At 37.6% G+C, this 16,676-nt stretch overlaps 1 protein-coding gene across 1 annotated transcript in view; it reads right to left on the bottom strand.

The window, feature by feature from the left end:
* The window catches only part of gramd1bb (GRAM domain containing 1Bb), a 130,148-nt gene extending 126,014 nt beyond the window's left edge, over positions 1-4,134 (bottom strand). The window contains exon 1 of the mRNA XM_058387379.1: positions 3,875-4,134. The gene's annotated coding sequence lies outside the window, so the exon portion shown is untranslated. The remainder of the gene's footprint in view (positions 1-3,874) is intronic.
* Positions 4,135-16,676: the final 12,542 nt, after the last annotated feature.

The raw sequence follows: 16,676 nt of genomic DNA, 5'->3' as shown, positions 1-16,676 counted from the left end.
AGTGGAAAACATTAACTAGCTCATTAAACTGTACTTGTTACACAGTCAAGGGGGAACTAATTAGCTAACATTAACTGTTTACATAATCTTAAATTTACGCAGAATGATCTAGTATTTACTATCACAAGATTACAAGAAACCAAATGTAAGATTATTAACTCTTTTCCCCGAGGTTAAAAAATAGAATTTGTTGTTTTCATGTTGAGTATTGAATGTCTTTGTCATGTCAAACTCCACAGTGGTGTTTAATATGAAGCTCATATGAAAGTATAAACTCTTTAGAATTTAAGATTTTATTCAAGGGTATTTCTGTTGTTCCCTAGCCTAATGGGGCAATACATTTAAAAGTTCCAAAAAATCCCCCAAATCTTAATCAGTAAATGTTGATCTTAAACCCATTTCTGCTCTCTGAGACGCTCCAAGTGCTTGTTCATAACCATCTAAAATTTGAAGGTGTTATCTTCACCCACTATAATTCTGTGTAAGGTTATCCAACAGAGGGAAAAACACACGTCTCACACTGAAAGCCAACAGAGTCCTGACTCATTTTATATCAGACTCACAGCCAGAAAACCATTCATTTCTTTATACTGAGAGAAAATGTCAAAATGTCCATTTCCATTTTTTTGGCAGTAGAATAAGTAGATATAAAGCTTGTCTAGAAATATGTTTGATATATCTCAAAAGTAATAGTAAGAAATGCCAAGTGAGAAAACTAGTAGGATATACCACAAAATACATTTAATTATCTAATCTCATAGAAGAGATTCTTGTTTTTATTATTATTATTATTATTATTATTATTATTATTATTATTATCTATTTTTTTCAGTGTATCTTATGTTCTCTAAGAAAGATGATCTAAAAAGCACAAACATAAACTATCCTAAAGTTTATCTAGTATCTAAACATAAAATCGCTTGAGATGAACATTATTTGGCTTTATATTTGACAAGATAAAGTAGAAATCTGAACAAGCTAAATTAACTCTGAGACAGGTGGTGTGTTTAGTGATCACAGCTATGCAACATCATTTGGAATAAATCCAACTATAATAAGCTCTCGATACGGTCTCGACAAATTTAACACAATTGTGCTAGAAGACAAAACCAGCTCGAAACAGCTCAAAGTGCTCTGGAGGACAACAATCTTAATACGCTACACTATATTGCCAAAGGGTTTGGGACGTCTGCCTTTACATGAACATGAATGTAATATGGAGTTGTCCCGCCCCTTTACAGCTATAACAGCTTCAACTCTTCTGGGAAGGCTTTCCACAAGGTTAAGGAGTGTGTTTATGGGAATTTTCCTCTAGAAACGTATTTGTGAGGTCAGGCACTGTTGGAAGAGAAGGCCTGTCTCGCAGTTTCTGCTCTAATTCATCCCAAAGGTGTTCTATCAGGTTGAGGTCAGGACTCTGTGAAGTTCCTCCACACCAAACTCACTCATCCATGTCTTTATGGACCTTGCTTTGTGCACTGGTGTGCAGTCATGTTGGAACAGGAAGGGGTCATCCCCAAACTGTTCCCACAAAGCTGGTAGCATGAAATTGTCCAAAATGTATGAAGCTGAAGCATTAAGAGTTCCTTTCACTGGAACTAAGGGACCGAGATCAACCCCTGAAAAACAACACCTGAATCGAGGTGTCCCAAAACTTTTGGAAATATAGCGTAGGATTAAAAGTGGCAGCATTATGTAATAACACATGGCCTCGAGCTAGTTAACTACATTTGATAAATGACTATATTATTTTTCATACGGAATACACTTTAAGTGCTCTGGAGCAGAAATCTTTCGCTGTCAATGACTGGAAACGTGAGTCGACACAACAGATCTCAGACCAGACTGTCTTCAGGCGAGCTGAGTATACACATGCTCTGCTACACTTTCACCACTGAACAGCTATTTCCATCGATGGAGGAGTGTGAACTATAAAGTGCACCCAGGAGTCAGGTGAAGATCAACACTGTAACAAGGGAATATTCCCGGAAAATGCTGTCGATTTCCCTAGAGCAAGCTGACGGAAACGTTTACTGTTCTGTTCTTGTGGACGGATATGGAGTTATGAATGAGGTTATTACAGATGAATGTATTCATTAACATTACGCACTAGGATTTTAAAGTACATTGGACATTTATTAACGTTGCCGATCGAGCACAAGCTCAAACGTTCTAGCTAATATTCCCCGAATGAGTGGTGATTTGATGTGTCATCACGGCATGGACGTTTTGTTCTGGATTAAATCAAGAGATGTTTTAGGCTAGCTTTAATGAGGGTTCATTCTGATTTTTTAGGATCTCTTTTACTAACACACAGAGACAGAAAACACAACAAAATAGAAGGATCAAGATGTACAGAGATAAAAACAAGCAGTAAGTAAAGAAGAAAACACTTGGGGTTGTGCTGTTATAGAGAAATAATCAACACGCGATACAGCTCATTTAAATACCTCCTATACCACAACTAACTACTCACATATAGTACTTTTTATCCATTTCTGGTTGCATTTAATGTTGCATAACATCCAAGAAACAAGTGAGCTCCTCTTATCGCTTATGTTATAGCAGCTGGAAACAGTTTACAAAATAAAATCCTCAATCCTGAAGACTTTGCCTTGTTGAAAAAACTGTTTTATTTCTGACTTTTACAAAGCACTGACACTGGAGACTCCTTCTGAACAAATGCTAGATAAACATTTCTTCACCAAAAAAACAAGAACGAACTCGTCAGCATATCCGTAAATATCCATTTTTCTGACTCGTTTCTCATTAGCTTCAGTGTAATTGTAAGAAACGGCAATGTATTTGAGAGTGTCTTGATATAAACTTGAGATTCGTGATATTTAGTAAACGTCAATAGAGTTCAAGCCACTGTTCTAGAAAATTCATTACGATTTTAAATAGCAGATTTCTGATTTCTTAAAGGGAATTGAACTCCATACGGTTTACAAACACACCTCGTAATGTTCCGGTTATTTCGAAAGGCTTGCGCGAAGACTTGTTTTCGTATCCTCTATTTTTGTATAAACATATGGGAGTGCTGTGAAATATGACACTTCCACAGAGAACCTCACATAACTGTACATCACACCTTCTGATGGATAAACTGTCAGAATTCACTAGCATTGGTCTGTTTGTGTTCATTAACCGCAATTATCACAGGCTCTAGTTTTAGTTTTTATCTGGAAAATAAAATAATAATAATAATAATAATAATTCAGCCCTCACTCCTATCCAAGTCACTTGTTTACACCTTGTGCTACATCCAGCAATGCAGCGTGGGTAAAAGAGACAGGAGTAGATCAGCAGAGCTATGAAGCACCGGGTGAGCACCGGCACTCGATTATCATAATATCACCTTCAGGTGGTTAAACACACAGCGTGGAATTGATCTCTTGATCTTGGCAATGATGTTTATCTTGCGATGGATCATTAAACTTTCTGCTGTCTGATGATGCTGTGTACAATAGGTTCTCTCTCTCTCTTCCTCTATCCTTCCGTCTCTCTACCTCTCTCTCTTGCTCTCTACCTCTCTCGCTTTCTACCTCTCTCTCTGTCTTCCTCTATCTTTCTCATTCTATATATATCTGTCTTCCTCTCTCTCCCTCTCTCTCTCTCTCTCTCTCTCTCTCCGTCTTCCTCTATCTTTCTCTCCCTCTCTCTCTATATATATTTATATATCTTTCTCTCTCACTCTCTCTCTCTTTCTCTCTATATAATATACACACATACACACACATACACACACAATTCCAAAAACAAGCCATTAGTGATCATGCAGCAGCAGTAATAAAGAACAAGCAGCTTACACACACACACACACACACACACACACTGACATGTAAACACATGAAATGTGCAGAGACGCCGTTACCTTGAGAGCTGTCAAGTTCTGTCAAACAGGAGCAGATTATACTGAAGCATCACTTTGCCGTGCTGTAAACTCTTCCCTTTTCTCTCCTTTCCCTGATCCTGTGCGTCCTTTTTCTTCTTTTTATCTCTCAGTCTTCTGTCGTTCCCTTTCTCTCCATGCGGGGATTCCTTGTCCGAGGGAATAGCTGATATCCTCGCTTAAGGATGGAGCTGTCCACTTTTCTCCTCTCTGTGCTTCTTGGCTCACCGTATGCTTTCAGTTCGAGTCTTACTCTAGCAACAACCACACACACACACACACACACACACACACACGCTTTCCCTCTCCCCATGTGCTTACTCTCCTCCTCCCTCCTTCACGCGTCAGAGAGAAAGACTGCTTTTTTGTGCGTCTCTGTACAAAATGCATTCATACATGCAGTGGACACATGTATTTGTGTGTGTTTGTTAGTGATCCTATGATTGTGGTGAAATTTAACTGCAAAAATCTGATTTTATTTAAAATATATTTTGTATTCTTATTCAAAAATGAATTCAGGAATATTATAAACAACAGTATCATGGTTTTTCTGACATTTTGCTCTTAAATGACCACCAGATTTGAGATCGTTAGCACGGAATTGGCAAATACACAAAATGTGGCTAACTAGCATCCATGCTGTTGGCACAAGGATGTTAAGGACATTTAAATGTTTCAATCGAATTCATCATCCATGCCAAACTTTGGCAAACCATGGCTTCATGGAGCGTGCTTGTGCACAGGGGCATTGTCAAGCTGGATCAGGTTTAAGTCTCTTAGTACAAGTGAATTCAGTTGCATTCAGATGTATCTGTAGGGTTCTTTCGTTGCAAAGCAGCTTTATAGAAATATAAAAATTCATTTGAACTAGTTTTTATACGAACAAGCATTAACCGAAAGAACTTGTAATGCCACAGCAAACAAAGATATTCTACACAGCTCAGTTGTTTTTGTTATGTACTGGTGATGTTTGTGTTTGGGATCGGGGGATGGGTGTGGAACCGTGGATCGAGGTTTCAGCTTTCACTTCCTGGTGTTCCTGCCTCTGGATGTGTTGAACAGCTTTCGGTGCAGACTTAGATGAGCAAAAGTATAGGAACAGATCATTTGGTCTGTTTCTTGCTTTTAGAATTTATATATATATATATATATATATATATATATATATATATATATCCTACATTTCTGTAAATACATTTTGTGACAATTGTTAAAAGTGCTCTACAATAAAATTCAGATGGTTTACAGTGAAGGGAAATACAGACACATTTGTGTATTTCTCATGTAATATTCTGTACCTCCGGAGCATACATCCATGTAACCACCTGATTAGGTTGATTTGTCCTTTGATTTGACCAGAAAAATCTATCTATCTATCTATCTATCTATCTATCTATCTATCTATCTATCTATCTATCTATCTATCTATCTATCTATCTATCTATATACTGATCAGGCATAACATTATGATCACTGAGAGGTGAAGTGAATAAGACTGACGATCTCCTCATCATGGTACCTGTTAGTGGGTGGGATATATTAGAGGCAGCAAGTGAACATTTTGTCCTCAAAGTTGATGTGTTAGAAGCAGGAAAAATGGACAAGTGTAAGGATTTGAGCGAGTTTGACGAAGGGCCAAATTGTGATGGATAGACTACTGGATCAGAGCCTCCTTTTCTCCAAAACTGCAGCTCTTGTGGAGTGTTCCCGGTCTGCAGTGGTCAGTATCTATCAAAATCTATCTATCCTTTAAGTCCCATAAGTTGCATCCTAGGGACTTAAAGGATCTGCTGCTAATATCTTGGTGCCAGATTCCACAGCACACCTTCAGGGATCTAGTGGAGTCCATGCCTCGACGGGTCAGGGCTGTTTTGGCAGCAAAAGGGGAACCAACGCAATATTATGCAGGTGGTCATAATGTTATGCCGGATTGGTCTACATAAACATAAAATACAGAATATTGAAAAAGAAATTCTCAGAAAAAGATCTTTATCGCAAACGAACAGCATCAGTACCTTGTTGGAAAGTTGCTGATTAGAAACATCTACAGTGAGATGTAATTAGCTTATTTGCAGTATTGACTTCCTCTTGGCTACTTGTCATGAATTCCCAAAGGTTATAACGATCCCACTGATGAAGGTGTATTTTTAATTGGATTCAGGTCAGGACATTGACTAGGCCGGGCGCTGACCTAGGGGCAGCGGTGGCTCAAGTGATTAAGGCTGGGTTGTTGCTTGGAATATTGGGGTTAAGTAGTGCCAAGCTGCTAATCTTAGGCTCCTGAGCAAGGACTTCATTCATGGCTTGAATTGGGACATTCAAGGAAAGACTTTCACTGTGTTGTAATGTATATGTAACAAAAATACAACATTCTTTCTGAATTATTTTGGATGTCTGCCCTAGATTCAGATTTTTTGCTTTATCAGATCAGATCATACTGTTCCAATAGAGTTCAGATATATCTAAAAGCTTTTAGATGCAAATCTCTGTGCTCCTTTTTTAGCAGAGATCATAGTGTGGTTTATTCCTCTGTGTAATTGTGCTGCTTTCAGGTCATCCTTCAACTCTTTTCCAGTGACCGCTGCCTTCTCTTTTACCTTCCTTCCTCCTCCTGATTAAATCTTGGGTCACACACACATCCAAGGATGGAAAAAAAACCCTTGCACAAGCATATTAGCAAGCCATTTGTAGTGACTGGGATTTTTAAGGTTTTTGTTTGAAGCTTTGACTGTTGGAGTGTTAGATAAGTTTGTTTCTGAGAACATGAGGAAGCTCCTACACCATCGCCATGGTTACTATTTCTCTGAAAAGCAATTTATTAAGTGCAATTTGATCAAGAACATTTTTTTTTCAGAATTTATATATAGAACATAATTTATTTTTTAATTATTTTTTTTATTTTTATTATGTTATTGATTAAAAATATAAATTATATATATATATAAGCCTTAAATGCTTCATGCTTCACTTTTTTTTAATTAAACTAAATTAGCAGATGTGTTTTGGATTAGCATCCTTTAATTTTTCACTCAGAAGTTGATGCAAAATAACACCAGCAACCTTAATCAAAATCTAATTTCTGTTAGCAAGCTTGCTACTTTACCTTGCAAGCCTGCTAGCATTGCCCATTCAATAGCTACTATTAGCCAAGTTAAAGCAATTTCCCAATTTCATTTGAAAGATAAAGAGGCTGCCGACTTAAATTTAGCTCTACACTCTACTGTATATATACTTTAGTACCTGTCATCCAAAACAACTCTATACTTTATATATCTGATTTAGCTAGCTAACAAATGTTATCCATTTAACTTACGGCATTATTTGCCTTGATGTAACTGGATAGCAAGTAAGCTAGGTCTGGTTTCATCATATACCATTGGTTAGGTCATTTCATTGGTAACCTGATATTTAGGTCCACATATCTATTTATATCCCATGACAAACACAAATCAAAACACTCCCCTGTGACTGTACTAGCTGAAAATTAGCTAGCCTTTTCTCTCTCACTTCGAAAGCAATCTGTCTGACGAAACTTTAAAGTAAATAATGATGCACTTTATGCCAAACAAGTAAGCATTTTATTGATGTTTTTATTGATCTGTGAAAGACACAGCTTAGGCTTGATGGCATGGTTTTGCCTGCCCTTAAGCCAATTTTGCTCCAGCTGTATAAAGTCTGTCTTTAAAGAATGTCATTGTATTGTACTTACCTTCTTCACTACAGCAGTCACGTAGTAAGGTTTGTTGCTCTGAGCTCTGTGTATTTGACCTTTATTTACAGCTAGAAATATGGCATATTTTTACACAGGAGGATATCTCCAGAAATGGGGCTCCCAGGAACAGAAGAATGAAAGCAATGTGTGCTTTCAAGGTTTATTTTGAGATGCATCTAATGAGCACTGAACTATCTATCTATCCAACTATCCACCCTAAAATCACGACATATCCTGTTACATGAACAGATTCAGATATCATAAAGAATTTACTGTCAAAAATAGATTTCTCTTCATTGAATATCATATTTACTGTATAGTACAGTGCATGTCTACAGCCGTTGTGTCTAAATTATACATGCACATGCATAGCATATGGTGGAGAAAAACAGGATCACATGAGGGACATGAATTATTACTCCTGTGGACTGCAAGAAAGAGGGAGAGAAGAAAGGGAAGGAAAATCTAAAGCTAATCCCAGGAAGGAAAAAGACACCACCAAGGCTGATGTGCTGCAGGAAGTAACACACACACAAACTACAGTATTTGTGTGTGCAAGATGGCTGCTTGTATCTTATATGAACCTTTGTTCCTGCTGATGATCGCTCTGATGGTGATTAATTTTCCATAACAACAGTTATAGATGCACACATTGTAATATATCATTGTTTCCATAGTAACATCTTACATGGGGGTGACATGGGTATGGATGATACACCATCCAAAATGCTTTTTTTGTGCAATTGCTGGGAAATGGTAGCTCAGTGGATGGCAGGGAAGTGATAAGGTCAAGATTCTCTAGTCAGTGCATTAATGTAAGGAGTCTCCAATGTCAGTGTTTTAATGTAAGGAGTCTCTGGTGTCAGTGTTTTAATGTAAGGAGTCTCCAGTATCCATTCTTTAATGTAAGGAATATCCAGTGTCAGTGTTTTAATGTAAGGCGTCTCCAATGTCAGTGTTTTAATGTAAGGAGTCTCTGGTGTCAGTGTTTTAATGTAAGGAGTCTCCAGTGTCAGTATATTAATGTAAGGAGTCTCCAGTGTCAGTGCTTTAATGTAAGGAGTCTCCAGTATCCATGCTTTAATGTAAGGAGTCTCCAGTGTTAGTGTTTTTATGTAAGGAGTCTCCAGTGTCAGTGCTTTAATGTAAGGAGTCTCCAGTATCCATGCTTTAATGTAAGGAGTCTCCAGTGTTAGTGTTTTTATGTAAGGAGTCTCCAGTGTCAGTGCTTTAATGTAAGGAGTCTCCAGTATCCATGCTTTTATGTAAGGAGTCTCCAGTATCCATGCTTTAATGTAAGGAGTCTCCAGTGTCAGTGCTTTAATGTAAGGTGTCTCCAGTGTCAGTATATTAATGTAAGGAGTCTCCAGTGTCAGTGCTTTAATGTAAGGAGTCTCCAGTGTCAGTACTTTAATGTAAGGAGTCTCCAGTATCCATGCTTTAATGTAAGGAGTCTCCAGTATCCATGCTTTAATGTAAGGAGTCTCCAGTGTCAGTATATTAATGTAAGGAGTCTCCAGTGTCAGTATATTAATGTAAGGAGTCTCTATTGTCAGCTCTTTTGTGTAAGTAGTCTCCAGTGTCAGTGTTTTAATGTAGAGAGTTTTCATTGTCAGTTAAGGAGGCTTCAGAGTCAGTGCTTTGTAACAAAACTTAAAGCTGTAACTAAGTTTTCCGACGATGGGAAGTATTTAGTATGAGCAACTTGCTGTTTCTCTAAGTAAGTAAGTTGCTTTATTAACTTCAAGATGGAGAAAGCTGGTGAAGATGAAACTGTTTACACCTGCATTAATGTGACAGATAACACGACTTTCTTTATACTATAAATAACTATAACTATAAATAGGATAAAACAAGCAATGAGATGTTATTTATTGTTATTTATTATATATCTCAGTCATTGTTATTTTCTGGTGTTTTAGAGGATGTTTTAGCGTGATGCAGTCTAGCATACAGCAGAATTTCTGTTATCATCCGAAGTTGATTTTTTTTCCCAAGTTTAAGTCTAAAAATGGTCTGATTTCATTAAAACAAGTCTAAAATTTGAATAATGACTCTGTAAAGCTGTTAATATTCAGATGATTGTCTGCACAGCAGGACAGGCGACGGCGGAAGAAAACAACGAGTTCTAAAACTGCACAAATTCATCACTTCATGTTTAATCTCTACCGAATTACCATCTACTTTCCCCCTAGTACACACTCTTAATCATCTCTAATGTTACACCAGCAGCATAATATTAGCTAATTATACCGTTTTAAAATAATATTGGCTTTATAAACATGATACACTTATTGATTACCCCGAGTTATTTTGAGTTTAGTTGCTATGGAAACTAAACAAGTAGAAATTTGGTTTCCATGGACTCAAGTGGTAATCAGCTCGCAATATGGGATGCAGGCTGGGTTTAAAGCTCGTACAGTAAAACAAGGTTTAGGCCAAAAATTCTTTTGAGGAATCAAGGATTAGAACTGATCATGACTGACAGCAGAGATGATATCGGGTACTGAAATCTGATAAGCCAACTCCTTATAGCTGTGAGCTATAAGTATTTTTAATAGTAATTCTGAAATGCTTGGTGATTAAAGGTTCTAAAACCTAGTCAACAGTTACGATGCTCAGTTCCATGCAATAGCAACTCTATATCACTTTCTGGCTCTAGGTTTACAGCCTGAAAACAAAATCCTGCTGTGATTGGACAGTGATTGCATTTCAGTTTGGCGTGACTTTGATGCACTTAGAGACAAAATTGAAATACAATGCAATGAGGAATTACATCCACTTCTGACATGAGGTCAGTTTAAGCCATAAAAAAGCAATCTCCTGCTGGTTTTCACTGAAGCAAAGTGAAGCAAGAACAAATAAAGAAGAGAAATGAAGCTTTTTCACTGTGGCACCGTCTCCGTTATTCCATTTCACATATGTGATTGCTTTTCTATCTGGTGAAGAATCTTCTCCATATCGACCAAACCAGGGATTAAAAACAGAAAAATAATGAGTCTAGGTGTGATCACAGTGGACTGTAGCGGGTGCAGCTGAGAAGGCAGTACGTTGTCCAGCTCCATCCTGGTTTGAACTGATTTCCTTGAGAGCTGGAATTTTGTCTGTTTTCACTTTCTATACAGCACAGTACAGTTTTGTGCACTACCCTATCAATGCAGTTATACAAACAAACCAAAGTGTCTGGGAAAGAAAACAAACACAGACCCCAGCTAACTAACAAGGAACAGTCTTAGAACTTCGGCTAACGTTCTGACAAGGTTCTCTCAATGTTATGAATCAACATTTGAGTAGTTACCTTGTCTTTAAAAACGTTCTCAAAACATATTAAAAACCATTCAGAAATAATGTTTTCATAACTTGATGGAAATATTAACTAAAACATTCTTAGGACATACAGTGGAACCTTGCCATATGAAATGTAGTTCATTCTGGAGGCGAGTTCTTAAAGTGAAAATTTGCATTGCGAAACAAATTTTTCCATAACAAATAATGTAAATGCAGATAATCTGTTTCAGCCACGCAGAAATATGACCAATATTACGAATATGAAGTGTATGTAAACTGTATGGCTGCTTACAAAGAACTGACCCAAGCCAAGCATTCCATGTCAAGGGTCCTAACAGGAAGTCGTGCCACCAAGCTTGGGCTAAAAATAGAACGGAGCATCCACACCACCAATCCGTCAACAAAAAAACGCCCGAAAAATCGCCTAGTTTTTGAACGCATGCTGAAGGCAGTGTTGTAAATTTCATAAACCTGCTTCGGTTGCCTTTGGTAGCCTTTGAACGTCTCCTGGACGTACGTGAGCCAGGATTCGGTTCAATTCATTTGTACTTGCACAATTTCAATTCTTAAGGTGAATATTCATAAGGGAGGGAATTCTAATGCCGAGGTTCCACTGTATTTTTGTTAGCTGAAGTTTTCTCCGTTTACAAAATCGGGATTTTAGAAATTGAGTATAATGACAAAAAAAGTATGCTAATGGCAAAAATGACTAAAACTCAACACATCAACTATGTTAAAAACTAAAGTTTAGTAAAAAGATGTCTCTGAATGTGGAGGACATTTTAGTAAGCCATTTAAACTTCCATTAAACTCTCCTAAAAACTGTGTATTTTTTACTTTATTCCAATTAAAACTAACCCATCTCCTTAGTCTTTTTATATCCCGGGAAAATCACTAGGTATTAAAAGAAACAGTGAGTCATTTCCTACATCCTCTACAATGCTGCTTTAGTAAGTAAGTGTAGTTAGTTGTGCATGTAATTATGAGTTCTGTGTGTAATTATGTGTGCAATTTTTAGACGTATTTACGTAGGTAGAGTTCAATTATGTTACACGTTATATATGTGCCGAACATTTAGTCAAAGGTTTTCACTCTTTCAATGCTGTACATTCTGGTCTAAATATATTATATAATATATTATACCACAGCTTTCCTGAATTCTCTGCTCTGATTGGCTGGAAAGTGCTGATGAATCTTCTGTAACATCAGCTTAAAATCATAAGTTGATATTATTAAACTCATTCACATTTATTATCGTTTTGATAGTACACCAGGACTTGTATAATGAACACTGAACATAAATAGAGTTTAAAAAAGTATTAACATGGCAAAGTTTTATGTATGAAGACGTTTATTTACTGAAGGAGTCTCCAGTGTCAGTGCTTTATAACACTCTGAGGTAAGTTTATTAATGATTGCTTTGCACTCTCTCTCTCTCTCTCTCTCTCTCTCTTTTAATTAACTGAGAGAAACTGTCTGGAGCTACTCTAGCTATAAGTGATGGCAGTAAGTTCCTCAACATTAAACGTAACAATAAATGGATAAAAAGTTTGGCATGTCTGTCGAAAAATTGCAACATTAGGAATAAAATTATTTAAGTTATTTAACATTTGGTTAAAGAAAAAAGAATCAACTTTCAGGTTGTTATTGAATATTTTTCTATAACAGCACACTGTGTAGTCTTTTATTCTGTACATATGGATGGTGTCTGCTCTAGAAGGCCTAGAGTGGCTTATAATTATTGATGGTTTTGTGATTAGGGAAATGTCCATGAACACAAACCCCAAACAAGGATTCCTCATACAATTTTTGGGGATACAGTTCATTTTCTTTGGTAGGAACGCTCTTTAAAAGGGAAACCCTTTTGTAGGGTTTTACTTGGATTTTATTTAAGCGTTCCAGACTGAACCTTTCTCTCTAGGAGTGTACAGATGTTATGACAGCAGACACAAAAATCAGATCAGTCCTCTGTGAATGATAGTGACGCTTTCCTTTATTAGTTGCCTGCAGCTTTAAAGTGACATACAAATATGTTTGTGCTGAAACGCTGGAAACACATTATGTAAAAAATCGCAGTCGTAATTTCAGCTCTGGCAGCTAAAACAATTCCTTGAAGCCAACATAAACGTAATAAAATGCTTTAGTTTCTTTCCTAATTTCATTTTTTTTGGAGCACAGGATGATACAAAAATACAAAAACTGTCACTGTCCTTGATTTAGTACCTACCACAATTGATTCAGTGCATCACTGAGTTGATACCTACCGCATTTGATTCATTACCTACCACATTCAAGTCGGCACCTAGTGCATTTGATTCAGTACCTACTGAATTTGCGTCAATACCTACCACATTTAATTCTTTAGCTACCACATTTGATTCATTACCTACCACATTTAAGTCGGTACCTTGTGCATGTGATTCATTACCTATTGCATTTGAGTCAGTACCTCCCACATTTGATTCATCACCTACCACATTCAAGTCGGTACCTGGTGCATTTGATTCACTACCTACCACATGTAAGTCGGTACCTAGTGCATGTAATTCATTACCTACTGCATTTGAGTCACTACCTACCACATTTAATTCATAACCTACCACAATCGATCCAGTTCCTACCACATTCGAATCAATATCTTCTGCTCAGCTGTTGATGTAGTACATCCTGCAGTTACATGTAATAAAAAAGAGTTGACAGACTGCCTTCAACTATTTTTAATTCTGACCGCCCTTCTGTGCCATTACCATTGCATTATGGGATAGCTCAGGGTCCACTGGCTCCATCACCATGCAAATGGTGGCCAAAGCAAATACTTTTTATACTGGATCATATTAGGTTCAGAACCTTTTTATTTTATTTCCATTCCATCTTTTGCTTCACAGATTTTCTTTGCATATTTTTTGTCCTTGGGTGTCCTCACATCATTTACTCCCATAGCAACAGCAACAGCAATGCAAACAGAGATGTCATTAGCATTACGCCCATTGCTCTTGGAGGAAGTGTCTTTCCTCTGGTAAGGAGAAATCCTTCATTCTGATGGTAACATGTCTCCTTTTGGTTTCCATAATGTACAGCTGATGAAGGACTTCTGTCTGAAATGTCATGTTCCCTTACATATGCATGTATGTGTACAGCAGCATGAACATTTTTTAAATATTAGACAAAAGATTGTACACTAAACTATGCTGCTGGTGGATGAAGATATTACAACACTGTCTCAGTCCATTAACTCCAGAGATGACAGTTTACTCCAGGCTTCGTGATGTATTAAAGAGAGACAGAGCACCATTCTCGATCTTACACCACTGCAGGTTTATCGACAGTGTAATCAAACACACAATAACGGATAACTTGTTTTTCTCCGCTATTTGATCACTCCAGCCCGGTTCATAACGGTGTGTTTTGAAATCACTGTGTAATACGCAGTATGTCATGGTGATGCTCTGCAGTGTGAAGTTCAGGCCTTTTTTCTCAAGTACAGCTTGAAGGGAGGTTGAATTATTCATTGTTTTCAGCTGTTTTGTTGTAAATGAAACTCATATTCATAGAAACACGAGCTCAGAAGGGCTACCTTTTTCCACGGCTCTAGAGGATTTACATTTCAAACGCATAATCAGACAATTCCTAATTACTATTAGTGCTGCGGGCAAAGTTGCTCAAACAATTGAATTGTTTGTGTTACAGGAATGAATTCATTAGGTTGATCTGCTTTTAGTGGGTTCTCCCTATATTAAATGGAAAGGACAGTGTCTAGCCATTTGATCCCAGCCATCCGTGTTTAGTACACTGTTGATATTCATCCTCTGATTGGATTTTCATTAGAATTTGTAAAGGTCACTTATGCAAATCTGGTCAGCTCATTGTAATACAATATACATCATAATAAAGACAATAAAGAGAACCTTTATGCATGAAATCGTTATCGGCTGCCATACAGAGAGAAAAACTGCTGGTTTTTCCCCCCAGTTTCAGCCTTTTTCTGTGGATTAGAAATCGCTTTCATGTTTGACATGGAGTGTGTGCTTGACCCTCGTTGCCAGCTCCACTACAAATAAGCCATCATCTTTTTACATACACTACACTTCCCCTGTCCTCCACTAAACGTTAACTACCAGCACTGGTGGGCGTTTAAGCACACTTTCCCTTTTAATTTCACTACGCTTACAGAATAATGTGCTTTATCGTGATTATCTGTGCTTATAAGGGATGGATAACACATGAAAATATCATTTCATTTGGGGGAAAATGATTGAACTTAGGACTCACACAGAGGATTATAATGCTTCTAGAAACATACAGAACCATTTCAGTATTTTTGTTATACACTAATCAGCCATAACATGAGCACCAAGAGGAGACGTGAATAACACTGATCATGGCACCCGTTAGTGGGTGGGATATATTAGGCAGCAAGTCAACATTTTGTCCTCAAAGTTGATGTGTTAGAAGCAGGAAAAATGGACAAGCGTAAGGATTTGAGTGATGGCTAGACGATTGGATCAGAGCATCTCCAAAACTGCAGCTCTTGTGGGGTGTTCCCGGTCTGCAGTGGTCAGTATCTATCAAAAGTCCTGTAAGTATCCTTTAAGTCCCATGGAGGCCCCACCTCGCAGCTTACAGGACTTGGTGCCAGATACCACAGCACACCTTCATGTATCTAGTGGAGTCCATGCCTTGATGGGTCAGAGCTGTTTTGTCAGCAAAAGGGGGACGAACGCAATATCAGGCAGGTGGTCATAATGTTATGCTTGATTGGTTTAGTTGTACTATACAAAAATGCAAAAATGAGATGAATCCTTTTGTTTAAGGAATAGATTCAAGGGCTTCTTGTTATGGATGCAGTATTTTGTATGGATGCAGTTGTGACTACATGATTATACAGTTAAGTTCATGTGAAAGCTGTCATGTGGAGTGGGATGTGCAGCACCGTACCGAACCATGTCCACCTGTAGGAAGTGGAGCAAGTTCATTTGCTCTTAAACTATGCCATGATTCGATGTGTGTTTTAGTCAATTAGTTTCCACAACACAAGTGTAACATGAGGGTCAGGATAACTTTGTGGAACAGAGAAGGGACAGATGAGGAGCCTTACTGCTACATACATCAATAGCACCAAAATAATAAACAAACAAAAAACATGGTGAGACTCAAGTCAGTCTGAAACGATCACCCTCGGATTCGTACCACAGCAACCCCACCATAAACGACTGTACCTAACAACAAGCTGACTAATAATCCTATCCTGCTGTCCTCCTATGTAAACTTCTCCTCAATAGTTCACAGTGGCAGTGATAATATTTTGAGACGCCCACACCTGTGCAATATATCCTAACCTAATAACAGAGTCAGTGTTATTATGTTGCTAGGAGAAACACAGCCATTTACTAAACCAGCCAGCTATAAAGTCATTACAGCAGGAGAATAATTACTCTGACAGTCACGGAGTTCAATATCTTCTTAATCATGGCAGTTAAACCACGGCACTAACAGGAGAGGGCTCAGTAACTGTCATCATAACTCTCTCCTCCGCTCACTTCAGTGATTGCGTTCAGGTACCTGAAGTGATTTCTGTAATAAGGCGAAAAAACATTATTAGAATGAAAAAATCTGTTCGGATAAATAATTAGCTCGTTTGTTCTATTAGGCTAAATCATTATAAACAGTATTATATATTTTATGATGAGCGCTGATGGAGAAATGGATAAAGAGTTAATTAAATGAAGACACCATACAGAGGAGAACAGATAACATAATCTCTATCTGAAATTAATTTTATTACTA

This window comes from Hemibagrus wyckioides, linkage group LG04 (genome assembly GCF_019097595.1).
Source record: "Hemibagrus wyckioides isolate EC202008001 linkage group LG04, SWU_Hwy_1.0, whole genome shotgun sequence".
Classification (NCBI taxonomy): Eukaryota; Metazoa; Chordata; class Actinopteri; order Siluriformes; family Bagridae; genus Hemibagrus; species Hemibagrus wyckioides.
The sequence above is the reverse complement of the archived record's forward strand: the minus strand, read 5'-3'. Positions and strand labels throughout refer to the sequence as shown.